Source organism: Callithrix jacchus, chromosome 1, assembly GCF_049354715.1.
Source record: "Callithrix jacchus isolate 240 chromosome 1, calJac240_pri, whole genome shotgun sequence".
NCBI lineage: Eukaryota > Metazoa > Chordata > Mammalia > Primates > Cebidae > Callithrix > Callithrix jacchus.
Window position 1 is genome coordinate 133,304,983 of NC_133502.1, and position 26,454 is coordinate 133,331,436.

Consider the following 26,454-nt stretch of genomic DNA (forward strand, 5'->3'; position numbering starts at 1 on the left):
TATGGCTTGTGTGCTTAATATAAATCATTTCCTGATATGTCAGCATGATTTGGAAAGCACATAAAGTATAAAGAAATACCAATAAGAGAAGCATGTGGGGGAAAAGGGAGTAACCCAATAATCACAAATTCAGGAGGCCAAATCATAGAATTACAATATCGCATCAAGTTTAGTGCTGATCACTACTTGGGCCCACTCTAAGAGGCTGGACTGTATTGCAGACAGGTGAGCACTGACACTTAAGTACTTGCAGGTGGTTTCTTTACCAGTTTCACTAAGCACGAATACAACCAAATGTCCTTATTCTTTTCTTTTATTGTTCTCACATCCAGAATCCTCATGTGCAGCAAACTGAAAAATGTTTAATTTGTTAATAGCCCCTAAAATTGCCTCAGCCCTGGTCCAGAATGTTCCAGATCAATACCTGATCTACAGAGAGGAAGCACAAAGGGAAAAGAGTCATCACTGTCTTTTGCTAAGGAAAGCTGACAGTGCCATCTTCAGAGAGGGAGCTATACACACAAAGGAGACTTCCATCAGGATCAAGCCAGCTTGTGTTTCCAAAGGGAGTTGTCCCCAGGTTTGGCCCCTGTAGAACTCATTATTCTCAGGCCAAGTGAAAAGGACTTGAAAAGCTCTTTATCTTCTGGTCCCTGTTTATCATTACAAGTTTATCTCTCCTACAGCCATATCATGTATTACTTCACCTATTCCAATATACAGTGCCCCTCTCTACCTCCTACCCTCACTTCAATACCTTTTGCCCAAGATGTTCCCTTGGCATGGCACAGTCTCTCTCCACTTTCAACTTCCTTCTCCCTTTTCTCTGAATTCTACTTCTCCTCCTCCAAGCTAGGTGAGGCTTTCTCTTATGTGCTCTCATAAAAAACCCAAAAGATTTTACCTACTGGAGCAGTTATTACTCTCCAAAATAATTTTATGCTTATTTGCTTGAATCATCCACAAGGCCAGAATTTCTATTCTAGCAGGAACCACATCTGCCCTATTCATCACTGCATACCCAGAGCCAGCACAATATGAAGAACATAATAGGAGCTAACTTTTATTACCCACTCACTATGTGCCAGACAGCATATTAACTTGTCTTATCCTCCCAAACCCTATGAAGTAGGCACTGTTGTAATCCCCGTTTTACAGATGTGAAAACATGACCACAGAGAAGTTATTAGAAACTTGTCTAACATTATATAACTGGTAAGTGGTAGAATTAGGAATTAAACCCAGGCATCTTGATTCTGAGACTATGATGTTAATCAGTCTGCTCTGCCACTTCCCAGCACAACAGGTATTCAATAAATATTCTGAGGGTCAGTAAATGAAGGAAGGAAGAAATTAAATCCCCAAATGAATAACATTTTGGGCTATTTCTAACATGCATCATGTCCTTTTTAACACTCCAAGGCATGAACTTACTCCTGATTTAATTTCAAGAATAGCAAATGACAAAACATTTTGGAGTGGGATCATTATGTGAGGTCATTTGAATTTTGTGAAAAAAAAAAAAAAAAAAAAAAAAAGGCCTGCTTGCAAACCCGGCCCTTAGTTGGCATCTGAGAACTTAACTGGTAAACAGTTCTCTACACTGATATAAAACTTTCTTTAAATCATAAAAGCATCTTACTGTGTCTAAATCGTTTGTGCATTGTTGTTTATGTTGAATACCTGCCTTCTTTCTGGGAGTCTGAAATTTTGGTGCATGCTAGTCACAGAGTGGCTTTGTGAACACCTCCCCAAAAATATTGGGTCCTGAGTCTTTAATGAGCTTCCCTGGTAGACAACATTTCACACATTTTCATAAGACACTGCTAGAGGAATTAAGTGCATCTATTGTAAATCCACCAGGAGAGGCCCCTTGGAAGCATGCACCTAGTTTCCTTCAGACTTTGCCCTAGGGTCATTATCCTTCATTTATCTTGTTTTGTACCCTTTTATTACAATAAATCTTAGCTATGATTACCACTATAAGTAGAGTCCTTTGAGTCTTTTAGCAAGAATATAAAAATGGTCTTGGGGATCCTCAACAGAAATTCCACTGTGGGGTCATGAAGCAAGAGAAAGAATAAACAATGATCAAGGACTCCAGGCATAATGGCTACAAAAGCACACCAATTCCAGTGGGCTTAATCAAAGCGATTCACCCATCAGAATAAACAGAATTCATAAATTTAGACATAAAATCCTGTATTTAAGGCTGATCTCTGTTAATATTAAGGTAGGTGCTTTTATGCAAATAACTAATCATCTCAGAGCTTTGTTTTTTACCTGAGAAGTGTAATATGGGAAGAACAATGTCTCCTTCTTGGAATTATTTTTTTTTTCAAGTCCCAACACTTATTCATAGAGTTCTCAAATCAAAGGTAAAAAATAATTATACATCAGGATTGTTAGGAATACCAATTATTTTACAACTGCCACTACGTGTTTCTTCTTCTCTGACACAACTGGCACAGATCCAGGCTTGCCGTGTTTAATATGATTCACTTCCTTTCATCAACAAGCTTCTTTCATGATGTGCTGTTCCTGAATATGGCTGTAGATAGATTTTGGTAGATGTCAATCACGAGCTATATGTTTTATATGAGGATGATGCTGAAATTTTTCCTTCAATTTCTGGTTATAATCCTTGGCTGCGTTTTCTCGTGACGTAAGCACACCCAATTTTTCAGAAGCATTAGCTTGCCATAGGCGAATGTTCATTTCATCAGACCCAAACATAATATACTTGCAGTCAGAAGTCCATTTTACACAGATAACATGTTGTGTTCGCTTTGTATGATATACCTCCCTGCTTCAACTTTTGTCCACAGGAAAGATTTGAATAGATTTATCAAAACTAGCAGACACAAACTCTTTCCTAGTGGGAGAGTAATCCACATCAAGGAATGCAGATACATGATCCATATGGACCATTACAGGAGTGTCCACTGCACACATCTTAAAAGTATATAAATTAGAATCTGCATTTGTCGCTGTAAAAATGAAAGCTTCCATAGGGTTCCAACAGATTGTATTTGTTCTCCTGTCTAAGATAACCTTTTTCAAAGGAGTAGCTTGCCTCCTATCATATAGTACTATATTCCTGTCAGGCACACAACTTTCCAAAAGAAATGTCTCAATTGGGTTAAATTTAACACTACTCATACTGTCAAATTCCCAGGTCATTGAACATATAGGATTAGTTCTTTGTTTATCCCAAATGTCTATTTGCTGTGCACGTGTAGCAAAAACAGCTTCTTTACAGTGATGGGCAATCCCAGTCCACACTGCCTTTCCTAATATTGTATGTAATGGTTCTTCCTCTTCTCATTTTCCACTGCTTCAGTTTTGTCATCACCAACAGTGAAAAAAGAAGTCCCACAAAAGCAAGTACATATTCCTCATACAAAGCCTTCATGTGCTTGTATTGTACAGATACATTTCCGTTGAGTCAAGTTCCAAATTCTAACCTCTCCATCACATGCCCCAGAAAGGGCAGTAGCCAAGTTCTTTGGATGCATTGCCAAGCAATTGACTCCATCTTGGTGACCATCCAACAAGGCAAGGAATGGTTTTGCAAATACCCATTCCAGGATGGTAGCATTTAAAGCTCTTACATGTTCTCGTGGGACCTCAAAAGCATGTAAGGTAGGAACATAGTTTCTTGGAACTTTGTGTTGGTCCAGCTTGGTTTCGTGAACATGATTGTCCAGATTCCAGCTCCGCATCTTCACCTTCACCTTGGTTGCTCTTCCAGCCGAACTCCACAAGCGCTTCACTATGAGTTCCACCCACCGCCACCTCCTTCTTGGAATTATTGTGAAGTTTAGTTGGAGCAATGTATTTAAATAACCCTAGGTCAGCAGCCAGCATAAATAATCACTCAGTAAATATGCAATTATTAATTCTAAGATTCTAAAACATTTTTCAATAAAGTATACCTATTAAGACATAATTCATTTGATATTAGAATTTAAAATATTTCTTTAAGTTTAACCAACCACACCAAGCCCCCAACACCCACATATTGACATGCTTTAAAAATAAATATACAAAAAGAACCGACAAATGCAGCTATTTTCCTGTCAGTTTGTGTAATTATAAAGCCAAATAACAACCAACAAACTTAGTAGCTTTTGTTCAGGTGCCAGCTATGTAGCTCTCACAAAATGAGACTTTAGCATTTTATTAATCATAAGACAGCACTAAATCTACGTCCCACCTGACAGTTTTAAACATGCAGTCAAATGGTGAGTTAATTAAGTGACAGTATCCACGTTACTTAGGAAGACGAAGCAATAAACGGCTTCTGTGGCAGATTAAATGCCAGAATAAAATTGAGGTGTCTTTGATAAACCACTGGAGAGGTCGCCGGCTACTCTGCTCTCCTAAAATCTGGACTGCAGCCCCAGAGACCGAGAACACCTGCAGATCCAGCAATTACTAAAACACTTTTCAAGGTGTGGTATACTGACGCTGAAAGTCGAAGGTGATAATTTCCAATCAAGCTAATTTCCCTACATTTTGATGACTGACTGACTCTGAAATGAACACTCCAAAATGTATTTCTCATCTTACAAATGAGAGAATTTGGATGAGATCGGTCATATTTTATATTAGTATCAGGGTTTTAGAAGGTACCTCAGATTCCTCAGAAAAAAAGGAGGCTGAACAACTAGACTCTACTCTGTCCACAGCCCCCACACCCTAGTAACAACTCCAGTTACATCCCATTTAAACAATTCATTTCTCAACAAGAAGGAAGGAAGGAAGGAAAGAAGTGGGGAGGGAGGAAGGCAGATAGAAGTAACGGGCTAGAGAATCTACTACTTACATCTGCCCAATTTCAACTTTCTAAGAGTTGAGAGACTGGAGCCTTCTCTCCACTCTGCTGTGATAATCTTTCATACAAATGGCCAACATCTTCCTCAAGGAGACAGTGACCCAATCTTAACACAATTATAATGAATGAAGAAAGAAGAGAAGACTGATTAGGACACAGAGAAAGAGAGGAGCAAGGAAGAGGAGATGAAAACATATTGTTTCTGCCATTTTACTGAAAGTTACATGATACATGATATTTTAATTTATTCATTTCAACGACATGTGAATCCCATGTAATTTATTCTTTGCAGCAACTCTGCACATTGTTTTTACTTTAATTTCACAAGTGAGTAAATTGAGAGATTAGAAAATTTAAGAAATATGCTAGGTCATAAAGCTAAGTGGCAAAACAGCAATTTGAATTTAGTATGCTCTGACTTGACAACCTGAAGTCCTTTTACTTTAAAAAAGATATTTTAGAGCAGTTATCTCCAAAAAAGAAGAATGAGGAGCAGAAACTAAGAAGAATAATTTTAACATTTTATTCTTTATGCTTTATGTTATTTGAATAATATTTGGTAAAGATAATGTGTTACCACATTACCCTTAAAACTTAAGGAATAAAGAGGAAACAAAATTTTCTGCTTACACCTTTGTATCAGTCTGGCCTAGGACTGTCTGACAGATTTTAAAACAAATTTCCTTAACAATAGGTTACAAGTCTTCCATTTTCGTATTCAACTCTATTATTAATCTGCTTAACTAAATCATGCCCTAAAGTGTTAACAGTGAATGTGGATTATGGATGGAAGAAATCCACTATTTTCATTCACAAATACTAAGCATTTAAACTCTGCCTCTTCTCTGTGCTCAATCTATTTTTTTCAGGAGATGTGAGGTGTTTGGTGCTTATTGGGTGACTTTTTTCTGTAATGACATTTATGTTGATACATCTATGAATTATGTAAAAGCAGTTTTCTGCCCACCACTTTCCTCTAAAACAGGCATTTTTCACAAAGACAAATCCTCCAATTTCTACTCATGATTGGAACTCGAAAAATGCAAAATTATTTTGCTCAAAATCATTGAGTTAGTAAGCAACAGAACTAACAGACCTTCGGTCTAGGTCCTTAGGCTCAGAATTTCATACTGTATAGCTCATCAAAAAGCCAACGTGATTCCAGGTGAAAGAGGGGGATGACAAGTCATTAACTTCTCAAAGCCGCTTGAATTTAATATCATGATGAATTGATAAATCACACTATCAAGAAGCTGACCTGATTAAAACATTTAACAATAATATTGTGGTTGATTATCGTATCCAGCAACTGGAATGAAAACCTAACATTGAAAAAGGAATCTGTAAATATTGCCTTCTAGCAAGATATTCAACTTCACAAGTATAATCATGGCTGATAATTTTTTTCATACCTCACCCCTTTGCCTACTTATAGTATTTAGAAGTAGGCATAGAATTGAACAAAATATATATTTTTTCTTCATGCCACAGATATTAGTTGGTATGCTAAATAGTTCAATCACTTCCTAATGATACAGAAATGAATTACACATAGCCCATGGCCTCAAAGGGCTCACAGTCTACTGAAGGAGGCTGCCATCAAAAGCTTAATTGCCAACCAGTCGGTGGCTACATACTGTAGGAATCAATAAGCATTTGTGAATGTATCAAATGTGCTGATGAAGGTATGTGCTGTGGGAGAATAAAAAAGGCGTGGGACATTATCCAGGGCAGTGTCTCCCAAGTGGGTCTGGACCCAGCCAAGTTTTACTGCATAAGTGTGGCTCATTTTCTGAGCCCCTTTCTTAGCTATGCTCTGCAATTCTGCTCTTTGGTCCCCAGTCTCCAGCATCCGTTCTCTAACTGCTGAGATCTATATGGATAATTTTGACAGTTTTCCAAGCTTCAGTGTGGTTTGAATTAGGAAAGCCTGAAATCCAGGGGTGGAGGTGGGAGGAAGAGGCTTTCTGCTCTTGCTCCTTAACATTCCTATTGCATTTGAATATTTAGCCTAGTAAGGGAACAGAAGTTATGTTCTTATTTCTATTAAGGCAGTAAAAATCTCCCACCTGGAGTGAGCCAAGTGAGAAATACTTGCAGCTCCTCTATCTAAGGCCAGTTTTTAAAATCACACTTATGTTGCATTCCGGAGGCAAGCAAGGTAATCACTAAAAGCTGTGCTAAAGAATTACAGACTCAATTTCTGAGTCCATACAAATATAAGAGGAAGCATGCTATTTCAAGACCACATCTGTAACTTACTGATAGCTTTTCTAGACTTCCAGTTGAACAAGGTAGCCAGAGCACATGTGTTTATAGCTCTCCTCTCCTCCATCCAAACACTCACTGAAAGAAATATAGGAAGTATAATCAAAGCAGGACAAAGAGAACAAGGGAAGTCAAGGGAAGCTATGTTAACAGATGACAGGTTTCAACAAAATGGGACTAATGATATCAAGCATAAAATATCAGAGAAATGGCAAAACCTAAGCATTGTCAAGCAAATTCATGATACTTAGGAAGCCTGTGAATTTGTGGTTCAATATCTCTGAAAGAAAGGCAAATGATAGGGCTGAAATGGGGTGGGGGTGGGTCTGTTAAAAATGTGGTTAAAAAACAGTTAACCAGTTCTTCCCACTCTCTGAAATTGGTGTATGCAGTAACCACAATTGCCAGTCAAAGTGACTAGAGGATCTTTTCTGAAGGAATTAAAGAGTTTAGAGAAAGACCTATAGGTACTCACATATAGGGCTCCTGCAATAACATATCTGTTAGCCTACAGTAAGACTCACATCTCAACAAGCTTCTTCTACACACAAGTGTTCTATCAGCTATATAATAGTTCACCCTTAAATATGAATGGACAGCAAGAGAGTTCCAGATATTTGAGGAAAATGTCAAATACTGAAGCCAGAGACTACAATAGCCAAATAGTAAAAAGAATTCAGACAACAGGATGAAAAAAAATGATAATATATTCAGAGAGATAAGAGATTATCTGCATCTAACCAACAAAAAAGAATTTTATACTTTTTTAAAAACTTAGAAAACATAAGAAAACTTTCAGAAAGAAAAAATGACAATATAAATGAAATATTTAATAAAGACATTAGAAGATAAAACTGAGGAATCTCTCTAAAAATAATAGCAAAGAGACAAATGGGAGAGGAAATGGAAATAATAGTTAAGGAAATTAAAGAATCAACCCAGCAAGTTCAACATTCAGTTTTCCAAAAAGAGAGAACTGTAAAAAAATTATCAAGGAATAAAATACAAGAAGATTTTCCCAAAGTAATGCACATGAGAACCACACCAAAGCACACCACCTAAAATTTCAGTACATTGGGAAATTAATTTTCCAAAAAGTTTCTAAAATTATGAAGCAAGTCATACATAAGAGATAAATAATCATTGTGATGTAAGACTTGTAGACAGTCTACTGTCTAGCACTCTAATAACAGAAGCTACAAGTCAATGCCTTCAAAGGTCAGAAAATTGTATCTAAATTAGATTTCCAATCAAGTATCAATCAAAAATGAGAGTTGACTAAAGATACTTTCAGATAATTATGTTTTTAAAATGATCTCTCAGAAAATTACTAAAGAATGAAAGGATAAACCAGGAAAGAATACTTGGACTTTCAGAAGGGAGAGAAATAACCTCAAGAGAGATGAGTAAAATTTCTATCATGTTGGAAAAGGGAAGCCCCAGTGCAGTATTTATTCAGTAGGCACAGGGACTCACAAGCCTTCGTAGGAATTAACTGAGTTCCAAGGGGGAAACAGATGGAACTGTTATATTATTTAAAGTATTTGACCATATTTCATGGAATTTTACATTCTTACATAATTTTTGAAGAATTAATAATAGGTATATATAAAACTATCAACTGAAGAGCCAAGATTATTATTCACTATGTTTTACAACAACTTCCTTATAAAATGGTTTAGCTAAGGATATGCTTATACTTTAAAATTCCAGAAACATCAATATAGAAAAAAATGAAAGACAAAAGAGATTAAACTTTTAAATAAAGAAGATATTGATTATTTCTTGGGAAAGGGGTTTAGATTTACAGAGGGAATGTCAGGGATTACCAGGTTTACTTAATTCTTTTTTTTTTTTTAAAGACAGTCTCACTCTGTCACCCAGGCTGGAGTGCAGTGGCACAATCTCCACTCACTGTAACCTCCAACTCCTGGGCTCAAGCTGTCCTCCCACGTCAGCCATCCAAACAGCTGAGACCACAGGTGCACACCAGCACGCCCAGCTAATTTTTTTATTTTTAGTAGAGATGAGGGTTTTGCCATGTTGTCCAGGCTGGTCTCAAACTCCTGACTTCAAGCAATCTGCACTTCTACCTGCCAAAGTGCTGGGATTACAGGCGTGAACCACCACACCCAGACAGAGAACTACCAGCTTTCCTAATGTGCCTTGTAGAAGTGTTTGATTTTCTAAACTATGAAACTGTATTATTTCCATTTAAAAAAGAAATTGCAAAGTGTTTCTCAGATACCTCATCTTCAATTTCACATTATAGTCACCAGTATGTTTACTGGTACCTCCGTATGCTGCACAGCTTGGCCTATCTCCTCTGGAGAAGGATGCTAATCTATAACTTAACCCTTTTGCTGTGGTCATATTTTCCTGGTTCTTCATATATGTAACAATTTTGAATTCCGTCATAGCTTATTGTAACACAGCCATTAACAATAATTGGTTTAGAAGGTAAAAATCTAATATAAATGGCCCAAGTACCAGGGTAAGAGGGGAATGCCTGGGCAGATTGGAATACCAGCCTAACTACAGAGTAAATGGAAGATTCCTACCAGTGGAGGCTCTAGGAATCATAGTATAAATCCTTTAAAATCACACTGAAGATTTTAACCTGATTTGTGGCTTGTAAGGTTTGTTTATTCAGTATATTTTAGTGTTGATTTATTTTCCAAGCACCAGGTTATGCCAGGGGGTAATAAAATGCATAAAATTTGTTTGTCAACCATTGAAATTGTATTTAAGATAGCTTGATGAGAGAGGGACATGGTAATGGGGTTAGTGAGAAAATTCCAGGAAGAATGAGTAACATTTTTAAAGACATTGTTGCAGAATGAAGCCTTGGCTAGAAAAGTCAAGTCATTTGGATATATGTTATTTCTAGTTTTTAAAATGAATTTTGTTTTTGAAAACAAATTTAAATAGAAATATTTTATAATCAATCCACCAATGTAGAAAGCCCGATCCTTCTTGGGGTATTGAATATTGCATATATATTCTCACATATTGAATATATAAGAATATTTTGCCAGATGCAGCAGCTCATGCCTATAACCCCAGCACTTTGGGAGGCAGAGGCAGGCAGATCACCTGAGGTCAGGAGTTTGAGACCAGCCTGACCAACATGAAGAAACCCTGTCTCTACTAAAAATACAAAATTAGCTGCGCATGGTGGCACATGTCTGTAATCTCAACTACTCAGGAGGCTGAGGCAGGAGAATCGCTTGAACCTTGCAGGCAAAGATTGCTGTGAGCCAAGAAGCCTGGGCAACAAGAGCAAACCTCTGTCTCAAAAAATATATATATATTGTAACAATTATATTATCCAAGTATTTTAGCTTCTTTTTGCTCTAAGAAATGTACTGTTTTGAATAGTAACATACATGGTTTACCCTTTTTAGAGGAACAATCTTACAGAAAAGGGCATAATTTTCATTGTGAAGATCAAATTCTTCCCTTAATTGCCAATACCATCATAGAGAAAGAATATTCCTGAATACGAGTGTGATGGCATCTCTGTGCTGAGACTTGCCAGAGGGTATAATTCAGTTTTCAAGACATCTTCTTAGGACTCAAGGAGGTGGGGGCAATAAATGAGCCGTGGACTTCAAATGTAAATAGTGCATTTATATTCTCATCTGTCCACAAGCCAACACAAAGACTCCTATCACCAACGTCCTTCCTTCCAGAGATCAAATCTACATTTTGGAATGGACCACATTTGTCTGTGTAAAATGGATAGAACCATGCTCTGCCCTGCCAGCCTCCAGAGAACTTGGATAATGTAAAAAGCTCACTTTCTGTATTTGAGAAGTCTCATGGCTGCATTCAAGAAAAGGGCAGAATTGTTTTTTTAAGTAGGAATCCACAATTCAAATCATAATCATTCTCATAGTGCCAGACTATCAGAGTGATGTCTAACAATGTTTACTCTAAATAAAAGTATTTGAAAGGTAAGGATAGTTCACAAATGAGTTATTCTACCTATGAGTCAGACTTGCCCTGCAAAGAGTGGAGGTTTAAAAAGATTCATCTTTGAACCTGCTTCATTTATCCCTGCTGCCAATACAAAACCCTAGCATTATCCAACCAGATATATAGTCACTCAAGGCAATAAGATATGCAATTTCATTCAAGGGAATTCTGCCTCTCATCTTGCTCCAAAACAAGAGTCACCAAAATGTACTGTGAAGAGAGAAATGAAAGTCAAACTTGACCCTTCTATGCTAGGCAACTCTGCCCACAATGAGATGGGAGTTCACTGCCAGGACTGCAGGGGCAACCCCAATGTTCTGGACAAGAGACCAGTGGCAGGTGCAGGAGTCAGAATTGCCCAGTAACAACACAGTTGAGTGCCAGATAGTCAGGGCTGCCACAGCCAGTGAGATGAGCAATGCACCCATGAGAAATGCCAGTGGGCAGTAAACAAAGAGATAGAATTCTGTCGACCAAAGAGGAGTCTTCATTCTGGCATGTTCACTGAAAAAAAAAAAAAGCACAAGAAAGGAAAGATTGAAACTGTTGAAGTGGACATGCCAGGAGCAGGATACCCAGATAGCTATACCAAGTAGGGATGAGCATTCACCAGTCACCACCGTCTGATTACTCTGCCAAAGCAGAACTGTAAAATGAAACATTTAAAGCTAGAATCAGGCAAATGGCAGAAAGAAGACAAGTAGATTCAAATCCAAAAGGAAAATCCCTCAAGAAGATCAAACAAATGAAACTGAAGCAGGTAAAAATTCAAATACAGAATAAACAAAATTCCAATACAAAACTAATACTAAGAAATCAAAAGAACATTTTTTTGCCAGTTTATTATCTATATTCAGATGGAAACAATCCTAGGAGATCTCATGACAGACTCTATGGTCATAACTGGAAAAGGAAAAGAAATACGTGTTGGGATGTGGAGAGGAGGATGTAGTTTAAACCCATACAACAAACTAAGCAAACAATTAGCACATAAAAATTGCGGGTTTTTTCCAAAAAAAAAGTTGCACCATAGCAAGGGCACCTGGAGAGGACAACAAATCAGTTTATTTTTTCCATATTGTACTGTGTGTGTTTTCACACTAACTGGTGTTGAGAAATGGCAAGCTTTTATTTCTGTTGTCTTTCACAGTAATAGCTAAGGACATATATAGTACTCAGTATTATGAGCATCGGGCATATCCTAGAAAATAGAAGAGTGAGAGAGAATGGAATTTTATAAAATGTCACTATGTGATTATGGACAATTTACCTTTTTTATTTAGAAAGTATTTAAAAGTAAATTTAAGTGCAGATTTCTCGCCAAAAAAACGTACTCAGTATTTCTTCTTAAAAATGCAAATTGAGGACTAAGGTATCTGCCTGAAAATTGAATTACGGTCAAACTGAAATTCACCTTAGGTGATTTAGATCAACCTTCAGCAAAACAAAGACACAACTCAGTCTATAAGTGACTCAACCTAAAAACAAACAAGAAAAAAAATTAACCATATGAAACCTAATAGAATTCCAAATAAAAGGGCAAAGGAAATATAATTAGACATCCTCAGCTCTTAGAGATCCTGTTTACTCTTGATAACTACATAAAGTGGATTGATCCCATTCTGTGTACTGTGATATAGTCTACACTCTTGGAGAACGTGTGGATTTAAAGTGAGGGTGGAGCTCATTGTTTCCATCATTTTGCTTTATGAATTTCTGTACTTAATGATTTCTTGGTATATTCCCTTTATTCCTGATCCTATGTTTGTTTTCCTCCTTTTGGCCCTCGGCTACGTAAACTTGGCTATTATTTCTCCTCTTTATCTACCAAAGCACTACTTCTTTCTTACAAGCCCAGTACATATAATGCACTTACACTGAAAATTTAGCCCAGGTGCCGTGGCTCACACCTGTAAACTCAGCACTTTGGGAGGCTGAAGCAGGTGGATCAAAAGGTCAGTAGTTCAAGATGAGCCTGGCCAAGATGGCAAACCCCCGTCTATACCAAAAATACAAAAATTAGCCAGGCATGGTGCCAGGCACCTGTAATCCCAGCTACTCGGGAGGCTGAGGCAAGAAAATCACTCAAACCTGGGAGGCTGAGGTCACAGTGAGCCAAGATTGGCCCACTGCACTCTAGCCTGGGTGACAGAGCGAGACTCCATCTCAAAAAAAAAAAAAGCAAGAAACAAAATTTAAAGACATCACAGAGTGATAGACCAGACCATAGACTAGAAAACAACATGAAATAAGTATCAGATAACACTGTAAACATTCCTTGGCCAGAGCTACCATAGAACTATGGCTTAAGAGTTATACTTTTCATGAACATCCAGTCATTAGGGAATAGACCTATTCTCTGAAGTCATATCCCTTCTTCACATTTGAAAAGCCATGTCCCTTCTTCACAGAAATTAATCAAAATGAGGTTACTTTATTATACATGAGAATTCAGGTTTCAAACCTTTTTCGTATTAGCCTTCTCAGAAAAGCACCTTTCATACACCCCATGCTAAATAAGCCTTCTGGCGTTTTGTTAAAAAAAAAAATGGCTGCTACAACACATCTCCACTCTTACTACAACTGAGATCAAACAGAGCCTTAAAATTAGCTTTTCTTTACCTTGGGCCAAATTAAATTCTTACCCAGAGTTTCCTCTCCCACCAATCAGGACTCAAATTTTAAACAATAGCATATTTCCAGCTCCAAGAAGAACAATTTACGGGGTTAGTCTAGAAAGTCCTTGGGGCTTGAGAATTTTTTTCTGACCATAAAATACAGAAAAGAGAAGACAAAAGAGGTCTTAAGTTTATTTTTGCTTTCTATATTTCAGGGGAACTACAGGGATGAAGAACGAGAAATACAGAAAATATGGAAGGAGAAAAGCCACAAGAAGTAGCCCCAAACTTGGGGAAACTTGGTGTTATGAGATATAATTATTGCAAGATTCAGAGGAAGTACATAGAATTGTATGAAGAAGAGACTGCATTCAGATGCTTCACCAATCAAAGGCCATTTGGGTGGATTATTTCTGGAGTGGTAAAGGGGAGCCGGCAGGGGTCATTTGCAATGACTTTCGCCTCATTGACTTTTGCTTCCTCTAGGGTCCTTTTTGGCTGATCTGCCATCTATGGTTCAGTAGGAGAGGAGTTATTTTCTCTCTCTCCCTTTTTGCCTCGTGGCTCTTGGCTCTTTAGGATGGTGTTTAGCTCAGACAACAGCTGGCTACTGTCAGTTTTGTGTGGGGTTATGAAACACAGCACTTCAGTGTTTATTTCAGAAATCTTTTTGAAAACACTTGTGTTTGGCTTCCACCTCTGACTGCCTGGACCTCTGTGTTTATTCATTATGGGAAAAAAAAAAAAAGAAAAAGACAAGAGGCTCTCTGTGACAATAAGAATACTCTTCAAAAGGCAGGCTGCCGTGTTTGGGGGAAAGAAATTGAGATAATGGAGAGGCTAATGCAATCTGCACCCTCCCCGTCTGGTGGTCTGGTGTCTGATGAGGATGTCTGAATGAGATCACATGGAAGCTTGCACACCCTGACCTGTGCCTCACTTACTCACTTGCTTTCCAGCTCAAGATTTTCAGTGGTTCTGCTGCAGGCCTCCTCGTTGCTTATTTCTTTCAGTTGGTCTAGATATTATTTCCTTGCAAACGGTCATTCGGGAAATCTCATCTCTTTTCTCTAGCCTTTTGTTGCTTCTGTCTCCTTAAAGGAACCCTGAATGATAGAAAAATCTTTAAGATTAAAGCCAGATATACATGAATTCAAATTGTAACTCTGGCAACTCAACCAACTATATGAACTGTGCGCCTCTATCCATTTGCAGACCCTCAATTTATTGCCTATCTGGCATTTTCATCCAGATACAGCAGAAAAGAAGTTTAAAAAAGAAGACATTTCTTAAGGGCAAAGAAGAAATTTTAAATTAGATGAGAAGAAAATCATTGACCACCCTACATTTATATATCTAGGTTTTCAACAGACTGAGTCATGGCTTGCCACGATTCCAGCTTGCAATAGCTTAAATAGTAAAGAACTTCCAAGCCAGTCACTTAGCAGAGGTTCAATAGACTTGAGAAGCTGGGAGATTTGGGATGAATCCAGCCTTTAAAATCAGAGAGCCCTAACTCTAGCTCTGCTACTTGCTGGTTGGGTGGTTTAAGGAGGTTGTTTGACCTCTTTTGCTCTACTTTTTCCTCGAAAAAACAGTATTTATAATGTTAACCTCTTAAAAGTGTCATAAAAATTAAACAGGATGAATTGTATGAAGTGGTAATTCCAGCATAAAATAAGCATTCCATAATGATTAGTTTCCTCACATCAACCAACTATAATTTCATAAGGATTTCTGGCCAGGAAGGTAGTCTCAGGACCTAGGTGGAAAAATTGAGTATCTTTTAAGTGACCAATCCTAAAGCAACATACAACAAATTTTATGTCACAATTTGCAATCCATACCAAGCTGCTTTTCTGTCAGGGAACCAAGAAGGACCCAAAATGCACAGAAAACATACAAAAGGAATCCCATCATTGACACAGCCCGTCTAATCAGAAACCTTTTCTTATTTCAAAGACAAAAGTCTACCTAAAAGGACCAGAGTGAGATTGATGCAGCCATGGGCAAATTTGCAATAGCATGATCAGGGTTCCTACGTCCCTCTCTCTCTATATGCATTTTGCCTTTAATTTTCTCCATTTCTTCCTTGGACGACAGGGACATTTGGGGAGAAGATATTTTTTATAATTTTCATCAAAAAATGCCATCTGGAGTCAAAGGTATTGAATCAGAATTGAAAGAAAGAAACTGTTTCCTAGTGTCCTTTCTACTCTTTGCAAAGGACAGTTTCACAAACCCTGGGACTTGGTGAGCATTCTCACTGTTTTGCAAATACACACTGCCCTCTGTTGGTAAAGTGATGCGCTTCCACTCTGCTAAAAGTGAAGAAAAGAACCTTAACATCAACTGCAGCTCTTAAATAAAATTGCTGGAAAATGGTAAATTTCTGTCTTAAGCTTTCAGGGACCCACTTTATCCTAGTCGGTAAAAAGAAAAGAAATTAATAACAAGATACCCACACAAAATCTAATACTACAAAGTTTATTCCAGATATAATCTGTGTGGGAGATTATTTTAAAAGGAAACAAAAGACATGCATTTTATTGAAACAAAAGGGTTTTAATTTAAAACTTTTTTGTTTGTAGTTCTAGCCCTCCTTATGACTGACAAGAGTAACTGAGGCAGCTCACCGACTTCCTTCCTGTAAGACTGACAATGGTCACTTCTAACTTGCAAAGAAACTAAAAATACCCTGTTTAGCCTTTGGCTTTGAGAACTAAAATGCTTCTGACTGGAGTGTAAAAGCATGGAAAAACGGGATTCATATGTGCTATAATGTTGTCTAATGCTTCCACTCTAGCTCCTTAAGTATAATGATTTTTAAATCATAGTAAGTTCTTAATTCCAAGTGGTACTATTAAGCAAAACCAAAAACACCCAGATATTTAGTTCCAACCTCAGGCTCTTGCCAACTCCAAGAAGCCGGGAGAAATACATATTTTCAAATACAAAAAAAAAAAAGAATTGAAAAAATAGATAACCAAAGAGTATAGGAACAATGTTAACATATTGGTTAATAAGTAACAGTATTTGGTAAACAAAGACAAGATTAAAATAAAATAGAATACATACAGATATTATTCAGATACTCAAAGAAGCTGATGTGGAATCTTCAAGGGAAACACAAAAGAATCTCTCTGGAGAATGAATTTTCAGCTATGTTAAAATCCTTAGTGAGCAATCTGACTGCAGTCATAGACTCAATTTTAAAATAAACTCACAGCATGCTTTTTATTATACTGTATATGTAATGGTAATGTGAATGTCTCTCCTCAGTTTGTTCAATTGCTTTGACTCCAGGAAGAGCAAACCAGATTTCCAAATTAGAGGAGAGCCTTCAACAGTGATGCATTTGTAGCCACTGAGTTATAGTACCTTTTTATAATTCTAAACAAATCAATCCACTGGAAAATGTTAACAACTGGAATTGAGAAACTATTTACATTAAAAATATAATCTGATAATTCATCTTATAAACAGATCCACAATAGTCCCACCTGCTCCACAGATAACCAAGGATATTCTCTAATAAATAGCTCCTCTATTCCCAGGAAGAAGTCTGAACAAATCACTAAGTCAAAACCCGTCCCTGGAAAGCCTGTTCCAGGAGGCAGAGAGGTAAATGATTGCCATTGGGCAGTTGATTCCCAAGAAGAGCAAGACTCAACTGAGCATGTCCAGGTTATCCTTCTCGAATTAACTAATCAAATAAGTAACTCTAAGTCCAGAGGTATAAAGTGCAGAGAGAGGCCAAGGGTGGGTTTAAAAATATCTTCACATGGAAATCAGAGAAATGGGAAATGTTCCGCTCTGCAATTTCCTAGTTTTGTCCTCTTATACCATTCTGGTTTAACTGTTAAATCTATAGCAAACCAGGGTTGTGTTTATCCTCCAAAAGGAGGTGACTGTGTTTTGTCACTTCCATGAAGCTGTTCTCTCAATGACAGCCCCAGCCCTTTAGGGTTTTATCTCACAGCCACTGGTGACCAGCTCAGATTTTTTTCAAAGTAGGCTCCGGACCATATCATTAATTAAATCAACTCCAAGACTACTTTATATATATATGGTTGAAAATTCAATTTATATTGATTTACCTATCTCTAATTTTGTCCAGCTATATTATCCTCATTGCATATCAGAAAATCTGCAATTAGTTCAAATGACAATATTAAGGTAAAATTTATAACAAATGCAAACATCATAGAGATCCCCAAATCTGAATTAACCACCCCCCATTACAAAATCTCCAGGGAGAAATCAAAGTTAAAAAATTAAATCTTCTTACAAGTATCTTGCTATTAGGAGTGAAAAATTCTTAAGGCTAAATTAGCCTCTTCGAATGACACTCTCCAATCTTGTATTCTGCTCACTTGAGCTAAGGTTTTTCAAAGTCTGGATAGATAAAGATTATTTGAGCTGCTTTAGTTTGGACTGTTAAAGTAATGTCTGTGGGTTTCTGGAGACACTGAATTAATTCAACTCTCAGAATCTCTTCTTTTAAAAGTCCACAGAGTTGTCAGAACAAAAAAGATATTGTAGTGTTGGCCTTCTACCCACCATTTTTAGAAGTCACAGCAATACCTATTCCCCAAAACAACTTCAAAATTGCCTTTCCAGAATGCAGTACTATTACCAAAGACCATGGCAGAAACTCAATGGGATCCAAAGGAAAGAGGAAAGATGGATAAAATCTTGGCTCAGCTTCACCTGGTTGTCAGTCATTCAATGCCAATTTCTCAGAATCCTTAGCCTGTGAACTTCAATCCAAAAATCATTTCTTTTAGAGATGAATTTTGGCATTATTCCATTTACAGTATTGGAGACAGGAGTTTATGCATCCTTTCGCCCCTCAAAGGGAGGCTTTATGTTACAAAATTTAGAAATCTACAATCATGGCAGCCCTACTCACCAGGTCTTATCTTGTTTGTCTTTTCTATGGAGTTTATTAAAACCTCTTAATTTCCATCGTCCATAGTTCCAACTTGAATATGGGCTCTTTCTAGTGATGCAGTGCCGACATGAGGAGGCATTTTCAGTCCCTGCTCCCACTAAAACTTTCCTTACTTCAGAAATGGGCCTCCTGAGGAAGATTCCTCTGTTCTAAGTAATTCACCAATCCAGGGCCAACTTAAGGCCACCTATGGGAGGTGCCTCTTGAGATGGGAAAGCCACCTAAATGTAAGCATAGTCCCTCTATTTTTCTCCTTAGCCCTGAATACAGAATAGAATTTGGGGCCACCCATCAATGCCCTCCCAGGGCCTGGCACTACCAATTTAAATCTTGAAACATGCTGGTGCTTGGAGGTCCCTACAGAAGCTACATAGATGCCTTTCAGTTTCAAAACAGCAAATATGGTTCTGTTTACCCATAGCTTAAAAACTTCAAAGCTCTCTTGTCCTATAACATTTTTGCTTCAGCCCTAGCTATAGCTCCATTCTGAAATCTTCCCTTACTAAGGCCCTGTGACCCATGCTTTGGCTTCTTCTCCTGCACAGAAAGATCCGATCTGCTTACTCTAACTGAAACCTCACCTCTGCTGTGCCTAGTCACTAAGTCCTCCACAGCCCATTGGCCCCCAGCAAGGATCTGTCTAACCTTTCCCAGTCCATTCACATCCATTCACACAGCTCTCAAATGGACCCTCTGCACACCTTGGCCAGAGCCAAGTACTTTTACTGTAGCCGCTTACTTATAGTCAATCACCAAGGTCAGAACACCATGTGACTGGTTTAAAGCCTCTGGCCCAGGCCACAGCAGTTAAAAGCAAACAACACAACTGTAAAACTCTCCCTGGCCTCATATAAGCCTCTGCAAACTGCCAAGGTCACAATGGCCTGCCTCACCAAAAACCTTCCTAGAGTCTATTTTGCTCCCCTAATTTCAAGTTTCTTATTTTTTGTTCTTTGTTCCACTCAGTGCACCAAATGCTAGAGTCTTCAAGAGATCCCCAATAAAGAACACACCTCTTCTTACCCAGGTTCTGAGCAAATTGAGAAATAACACTAAGGACTGACAAACAGAAAGCTCAAATCATTACCACTTTTATTATCGATAAAGACCCAGTTGAAGAATATAGCTTAGCCTGAGTGTCTATAGTTTTCCTACTACTGAATCTCAGAATGACAGAGCTTTTATCCAGCCAGATACAGGAGTCCTGGTTTGCTCTGCCCCCAAGCATCACAAATTTTTCTTCCCAAATGTACCTATCATGTAAGTGATTCTCTCTCTCCAGAGGCACAGTGAGTAAAGGAAAATAAGAATAGAACTTCTGTAGAAAAGAATTTCCTTCTTATGCAAATTAGAGAAATGGTGACACCTGATACAATGTGCAAAACTGCTGGTTACTGATGTGGCCCTCTTGACCATAAGGTATCTCAGTGAGTGAGTCCTTGTCTCATTGATTCTTGGATCTTTAGTGCTCACGACTACGCTTTACATTTTTCTATCAATCTATGCCTCACCTCTAAAAAGATTTAGGGTGACATAAGGGTTTGAAAAATAACCTATAGAACAACTGGAATTAAAGAAAAATGAAAATAAGAAAGATCAACTTATAGAAAATAATGCTATATAAAAATATTACCTCCTAATGAAATTGTTTTTAGCTTCTGGCATTTGGTTCAAAAAGAAAACAGATATCTACACCCTTACTACTCAGTATGACCAATTAGCATCACTGGAAGCTTGCAGGTACAATCTCATCATGTACCTAAAAACAATAGTTGGAAATATTAGTATCTGGAAAACAGCACTAATAACTATCAAATAAAACTAAGTTTGTATTTGTGAAAATATGGCACAAAATAATAATGACAGATGAATAAGAACAAGAAGTGGACAAAAGCAAAAGTAAAAGAAAAATACAGGAGAGAGAGACAGACAAAAAGAGAGGAAGAGAGATTGAAGATGTAAGCAGAGCCCAGATTATGCTGGAGCTTTGGAGATCATGCTGCAGACTTTGGACCTGATCCAGAGGACAATGGAAAGCCATTAAAAGTTTTGTTTGCTGTTCCTATAGTTGCAAGGAATAATATGGTCAACCACTTTGCCTGCTCTAGAACATGATAGAGTTCAATCTGGTGTTTTGCGTGTAGAACACAAATCTCCCAATCAGAACAGTTTTGAGAGTCAAAGAAAACACTTAAAATTATTTCATGACAACAGACAACAACCTGGACTGTCCTTATCTAATCAGGACTCAACAGTCATTATAAATCACCAATTCCTTTGACCCTTTGTCCCCCTTTCTGTCAGCCAACACTGTCACTATGCCATACTGCCCAAGAGACCACATTCTCCTTAGCACAATGAAGCAGTGAGAGCCAGTCTAAAGGGTTAGTCAAACAGTTTTCTTTCATTTCCTAATTCCGTGGACACATAAGTCCATAAAAATAGACAGCTTGATTTTATAAAGCTTTCCCTTTACCACAACTGCTCAATGTTAACCCCCTTCACCTTCATTCCATCAAAGTAAAAGAATGTTTTAAAGCAAGCTTAATGTATAGATTTAATAATTTTTTGAAACATGAAAATGCCTTGGAATAGCAACTCATAATAAATGGAAATGATTTCTCCTTGACTGTTATTTTCAAATTAAGGTTCATCTTGATTCATCCTAAAAGACTTCCTCTCAGTGTATTTTTGTCCACTTAAGCCCCCAGTCCCACTTACCACCCACCAGGATCAGACATGAGTGAGATTTTTAAAATACAATTTGCTGTTGAATTTTCAAATAAGTCATTCGAAATCAAATATCAAATCCTGCTAAATTTTTATTACATTTGAATAATAAACACACTGTAAGACCTTCTACATATAGTTTTGCAAACTGTCATGGAAAAATTTTCCTATTAAATGATGCAGCAATGATTAAAAGTTATGACATGAAACTCTATAAAGAATATGATCTGAATACTATATATAAAATGTAAAGTACATATATAATGTATTATATATTTATTTAGGTATGCAAAAAATCAACAATGGTAAAAACTAACGATGTCAAGATTCTGAATAATTTTGATTTTCTGCTTTTTTGAGAATTTAAAATAATTGTCCCTATCAGCAAAATTCCTTTTAAGGAAGCTGGTACTTCTAAAGTTTAATGCACATATAAATCGACTTGTAAACCTATTAAAATGCAAAATCTGATTCATTAGTCTGGGGTAGGACCTGAAATTCTGCAGTTCTAAAAAAAACTCCCAGGTGATGCCAAAGTTGCCAATCCAAGGACCACACATTGAGGGTCAAGGTGATAGGACTCCGGCTGTCCAACATGGCTGCAGGTTGCACCTTAACATCATTTGGAGAGTTTTTACAAGCACTCTGGGATGTGTGGGTCCCACTGCCAGAGATTTCAGTTTAATTGGTCTGGGCTGAGTATCAGGAATTGTAAAACTTCTCAGGTGATACTAATGTGCTACAGAAGTTTACATTCCAAAAGGTCTGATTCTATATGTATACCATTTTATTGTGAGTGGTTCCTGTATAGCTTTCTGTTGTATGTGATAGGACTTTTGCCTTTGTATTACTTACTTTAGGTGTGCATATTGTTTCACCCATTGCTCTTGAGTCTTCCAGAAACAAGAAAGCAACATCATCACTCATAGCTCCATCTCTAAAACGACCTCTTTAGAGGAAAATCTTGCCATGAACAGTGTGTTCACGGGACGCTATACTCAACACCACATGGGAACGGGCCACATTGTCAAAGAAGACATGTTGCACATCACAAATGCAAAAAGTTCTATCTACTTTTCAGTTGATATCCAGCTTTTACTCATCTTGGTATCAGCAAATATTGTTTCTTTTTCTTGGTATGTTCTGGTCTTGTGCCAGCCACTTAATCTTTCTAAGGCCCATGGATGAAATGAAGGGATACCATCAGATGATTCCCTCATTTCCTTTTGATTCTAAAATTCTAAGTTTCTTTTTCCTCTGTCTGTTCTTCCCAGTACTCATTGTCACTGTCAGTGTCAACATCATCATCTCAAATACTCCCCTGTAGAGCAGTGCTTGTCCAACTTAAGTGTCTATCAAAACATTCAGTAAGCATTACCAAAACACAGATTCTGAGACCCAACCTCAGAGTTTCTGCTGCAGTAGGGCTGGTGGAGAGCCTGGGAATTTATGCTTCTGAAGTTTCCAGGTGATGGTGACGGTCCAGTCTATACTTTGAAAACCACTACTTAAACCATTCGTACAAGCAAAATTAGTAAGGAGTAATTAGCAAGGCAGGGAGGAAGAAATGGACACTTAGCTCCAAAAGCAGCGGACATTTGCCCAGAAAGCACATTGCCTAAGGAATATTAATTATTAACACGTGTGTTCTAGAAAACTCTGCCTGATCTATGTAACAGGTCAGTCTATTTAGAGGAAAGTTTCTTTGCCTATTGCTAAATGCATGCAATTTGAAACCAAAAAGAAGATACAGGATTGCTACCCTCCTTCAGAGGAAAACAGGCCGAGATGAAGCAACATTCCCCTCAATTTGATAAACTACTCGTTGCAGAGCAGGCTTGAGCTATAGAAACCATAAGCAAACAAAGTAACTCACAAACAAAATCAATTCTACAGCACTATACGTTAACATAAAAAAATACCTGCTCACACTATACAGTCATAAATTACCCAGAAAATGAGAAATTATATCCAAGATCTGACACAGTCCTTCTTGAGGTATACTATTCAGACCCTTTAGACACGGATTACCTGACTCGAAAGCTTTCCTAGTAAGAACATTATGACTAAATTTTAGCTTCTAAATTCTACTATTATGTAGATGATTAACATAGGAGAAACTATATATTATTAGATATTGGCAAATCTATTATCCTTATTTCCTTCATAGTACATATTTTCATGGAGAGGAAATTCTAAGTGCCAGTAATTTCACACCATTCTTGTGTGAAATATTTCCTTTGTGTTGACATGTAGAATGTATTTGCAAACAGGTGCACACACATACATATCTACAGTCACACACATGTAGATATGTGCATGAAATGAAAACACACATACGCATGCATGCTCGTGCACATATTGTCCTTCTAAGAAACTCTTTAGGGCTGAAAATAAGATAATCATATGTCTTGCTTCCGTTTTCTCTAGCAGTGTGTGCCTTTGCATAATTCAAGGTTTCCCCAGGAAGATGCAGAAAGTGTAAGTCACACCCTACGGCACTGAGTCAGCATCAGTCTGACAACTGCTGCTTTATTTGTACGGGAACCCCTTCTATGCCGTGCTTGGTATTCTCCAATCCAGTTTTAAGATCAATGTCATTAATATTCCTTATTAGGCCATTGTAATAGCCACTGTTTTCTTTCATAGAAAATGCTTTTAAAAATAGCATGAAATTCGCAAAATGGTTTAAAGAAAATGAAGTAGTGTGGAAATGGCTTAAGTCTTTATTTTTTTTAAAGGAGGATATTAAAATGTTCACCCTGAAGCTTATCAAATGTTTGGGAGATTCTTTGTACCTCTATTCCGTAGTTATAAATTTGAGTACTCCATGCTGCTTCCACCATGGGCGTATTTTCAGCAACTTTATATGAAGAAGAGAGATTTTTGGGTTGTGTTGTCATGGTAACCCTATATTCAAGTTGAAAAGCTTTATTGAATGTTTTGGGTATTTCTCGATCGCAGCCTTCATTTAATAGATTTTGATGTTCAAATGTTTAAATATACTACTTCATCTTTGATAGTGTTATTTGGCCATATATATACACACGTATACACACACATACACATATATATAATACACATGCATATGTATGTGTTATATGTATGTATATATATGCATGTATTGTTTAAATGTTTATATACTTACAGGAAAGAAAATTGATAAATATGATTTTTATTTCTTTCCCTCTATCCCTTTTGGCACCTAAGATTTTTCACTTGTGAAAAGCAAAAGAAAATACATAGATACAGATTCAGATATAGAGAAAATAGATGGTCTCTTATTTGTATCTCACAATAGTACCACAATATATTTCTAAAAGTACTGTTGTATTTCCCCACACTACTTTATTCAAAAGGGCGGAGATGCTACAAGGGTAAGGAGCAATAGGGCTCAGAGGGGATCAATAAGTGCTGAGAAAAGCACAGTTGCTCCTATGTGTCCCTTTTACAAAAACTTGCTACAACTCTGCATTCCCAGAAACACTTTTCCTAAGGAATGCATGTGTCCCATCAAGGGTGAATTAGAGTTTCAAGGTAAAAAGAACTCTGGTGTTAAATATATTAGGATGATGCTGAATTAGATAAAGGATTTAATATTCTTCTGCGTATTGTCATGTCTTTGAAAGATCAAATAGTCATATCCAAATATTTTGACAAAGAACCTTGGAGGCAGGTCACCTACAGAGGACACTTTGGCAAATGCTGCTTTCTTGCATACTTCTAACAGGTTTCTACCATTGCAAATGTGAGTAGGATCAGAAGAAGATTCCAGAGCGGATCAGCAAAGTGATATTTAAATCACATTTTGCCCTTCATCATATACTTGAAGACGAAAGTCTTTCAAAGCAAAATCCAAGCTCATGTAAGGAAAATTAGAGACCCCTTAGCAACAAGTCCTTAATCAGCTAGAAAATCACCTCTATGCATATACGTTCAGGAAACTGTAGCAGCAACTGCGAAAGGTCTCCAAGAGAGAATATACCCTAAAATTCTGCCCTGAGAGTGATTCTAAGGAAACAAACTAATTAACTACAGGGTAGGATATATATGAGAGGAAAATTGGAGGGCCTCCCTGCTATGAATGCTCCTATTTTCCCTACTCACATATTTTAAACTGTAATTTAAGTCTTGTATTATCCAGTACAGTAACTACAGTAATGGGAGCCTAGAGAATAATTTTCAATCAAATATAATTTTCTTTGAAATTTTGAAGAAAAAAATTACTTCACTACTGAGGCTGATGCTTATGCCTTTTGGACTATGATTCATGGAGACAGGCTTTCCAGTCTTGTGCAAAACTCTCAGAAACCACTCCTTGCATTATTTTAATATACAGTTTAAAAACATGCTTTGAACTTCTTACTCTGTTCTGAAACCCTTTAATAAGGGCACGTTTGTTATGGTGATAATGAGTATTATTTAATACTGATCACATCCAACCCTAAAATAGTTCTTGCACAGCAGGCTATTTATGAAGTACAATCCCAAGTAAAAACCATAAACTGGGGTGTTGGTGATTCATATCAGAGAAAACCACTATCATATTTATTTACACCAAAAATTGTTAGCCACAGGGTGTCTCCTGACTTCATCATCCGGTTCTTAACCAGCGTTCTTCTGGCAGTTGCACAACATACTTCCAGGAATGAGTAGGAATGTTGCTGAAGGAAGAGGCAGAGTGGACACTGTCCGTTTTACCATGCCATTTTCACACCAAGCACCATAGCTTTGCTTAGGGAAGCAGCAGCTTTCTGAGAAAGAATCCATTTCGTAACTGAACTAGTAGTTGCTGGGTGCTTCAAGGTCTGAAATCTATCCAAATAAACTCTTCTCACCTTAAAGGGTCGGTTTCCCCAAAGCTCATTAGTTGAATCTGAAGAGTACATGGGCTCACAGTTGTTTTTTTGGTTTTTTGTTGTTTTTTTTTTTTATTTTTTATTGCATTTTAGGTTTGGGGGTACATGTGCAGAACATGAAAGACAGTTGCATAGGTACACACATGGCAGTGTGTTTTGCTTCCTTTCTCCCCTTCACTCACATTTGGCATTTCTCCCCAG

At 37.4% G+C, this 26,454-nt stretch overlaps 1 protein-coding gene and 1 pseudogene across 19 annotated transcripts in view; both read right to left on the reverse strand.

Moving 5' to 3' along the window:
- Window positions 1–26,454, reverse strand: part of LOC118155298 (uncharacterized) — a 409,919-nt gene that overhangs the window by 195,797 nt on the left and 187,668 nt on the right. For 15 of the 19 annotated variants that reach the window (XR_013526821.1, XR_013526811.1, XR_013526810.1 and 12 more), the window contains 2 exons: window positions 14,656–14,813; window positions 3,850–7,186 (listed from right to left, as the gene is read on the reverse strand). The exons of 3 other annotated variants lie outside the window; for them this stretch is intronic. The gene's annotated coding sequence lies outside the window, so the exon portion shown is untranslated. Of the gene's footprint in view, window positions 1–3,849; window positions 7,187–12,503; window positions 12,568–14,655; window positions 14,814–26,454 lie in introns of those variants that run through there. One more of the 19 variants, XR_008481842.2, reaches the window with a different exon arrangement.
- Window positions 1,520–26,164, reverse strand: LOC100402889 (DDB1- and CUL4-associated factor 13 pseudogene; annotated as a pseudogene).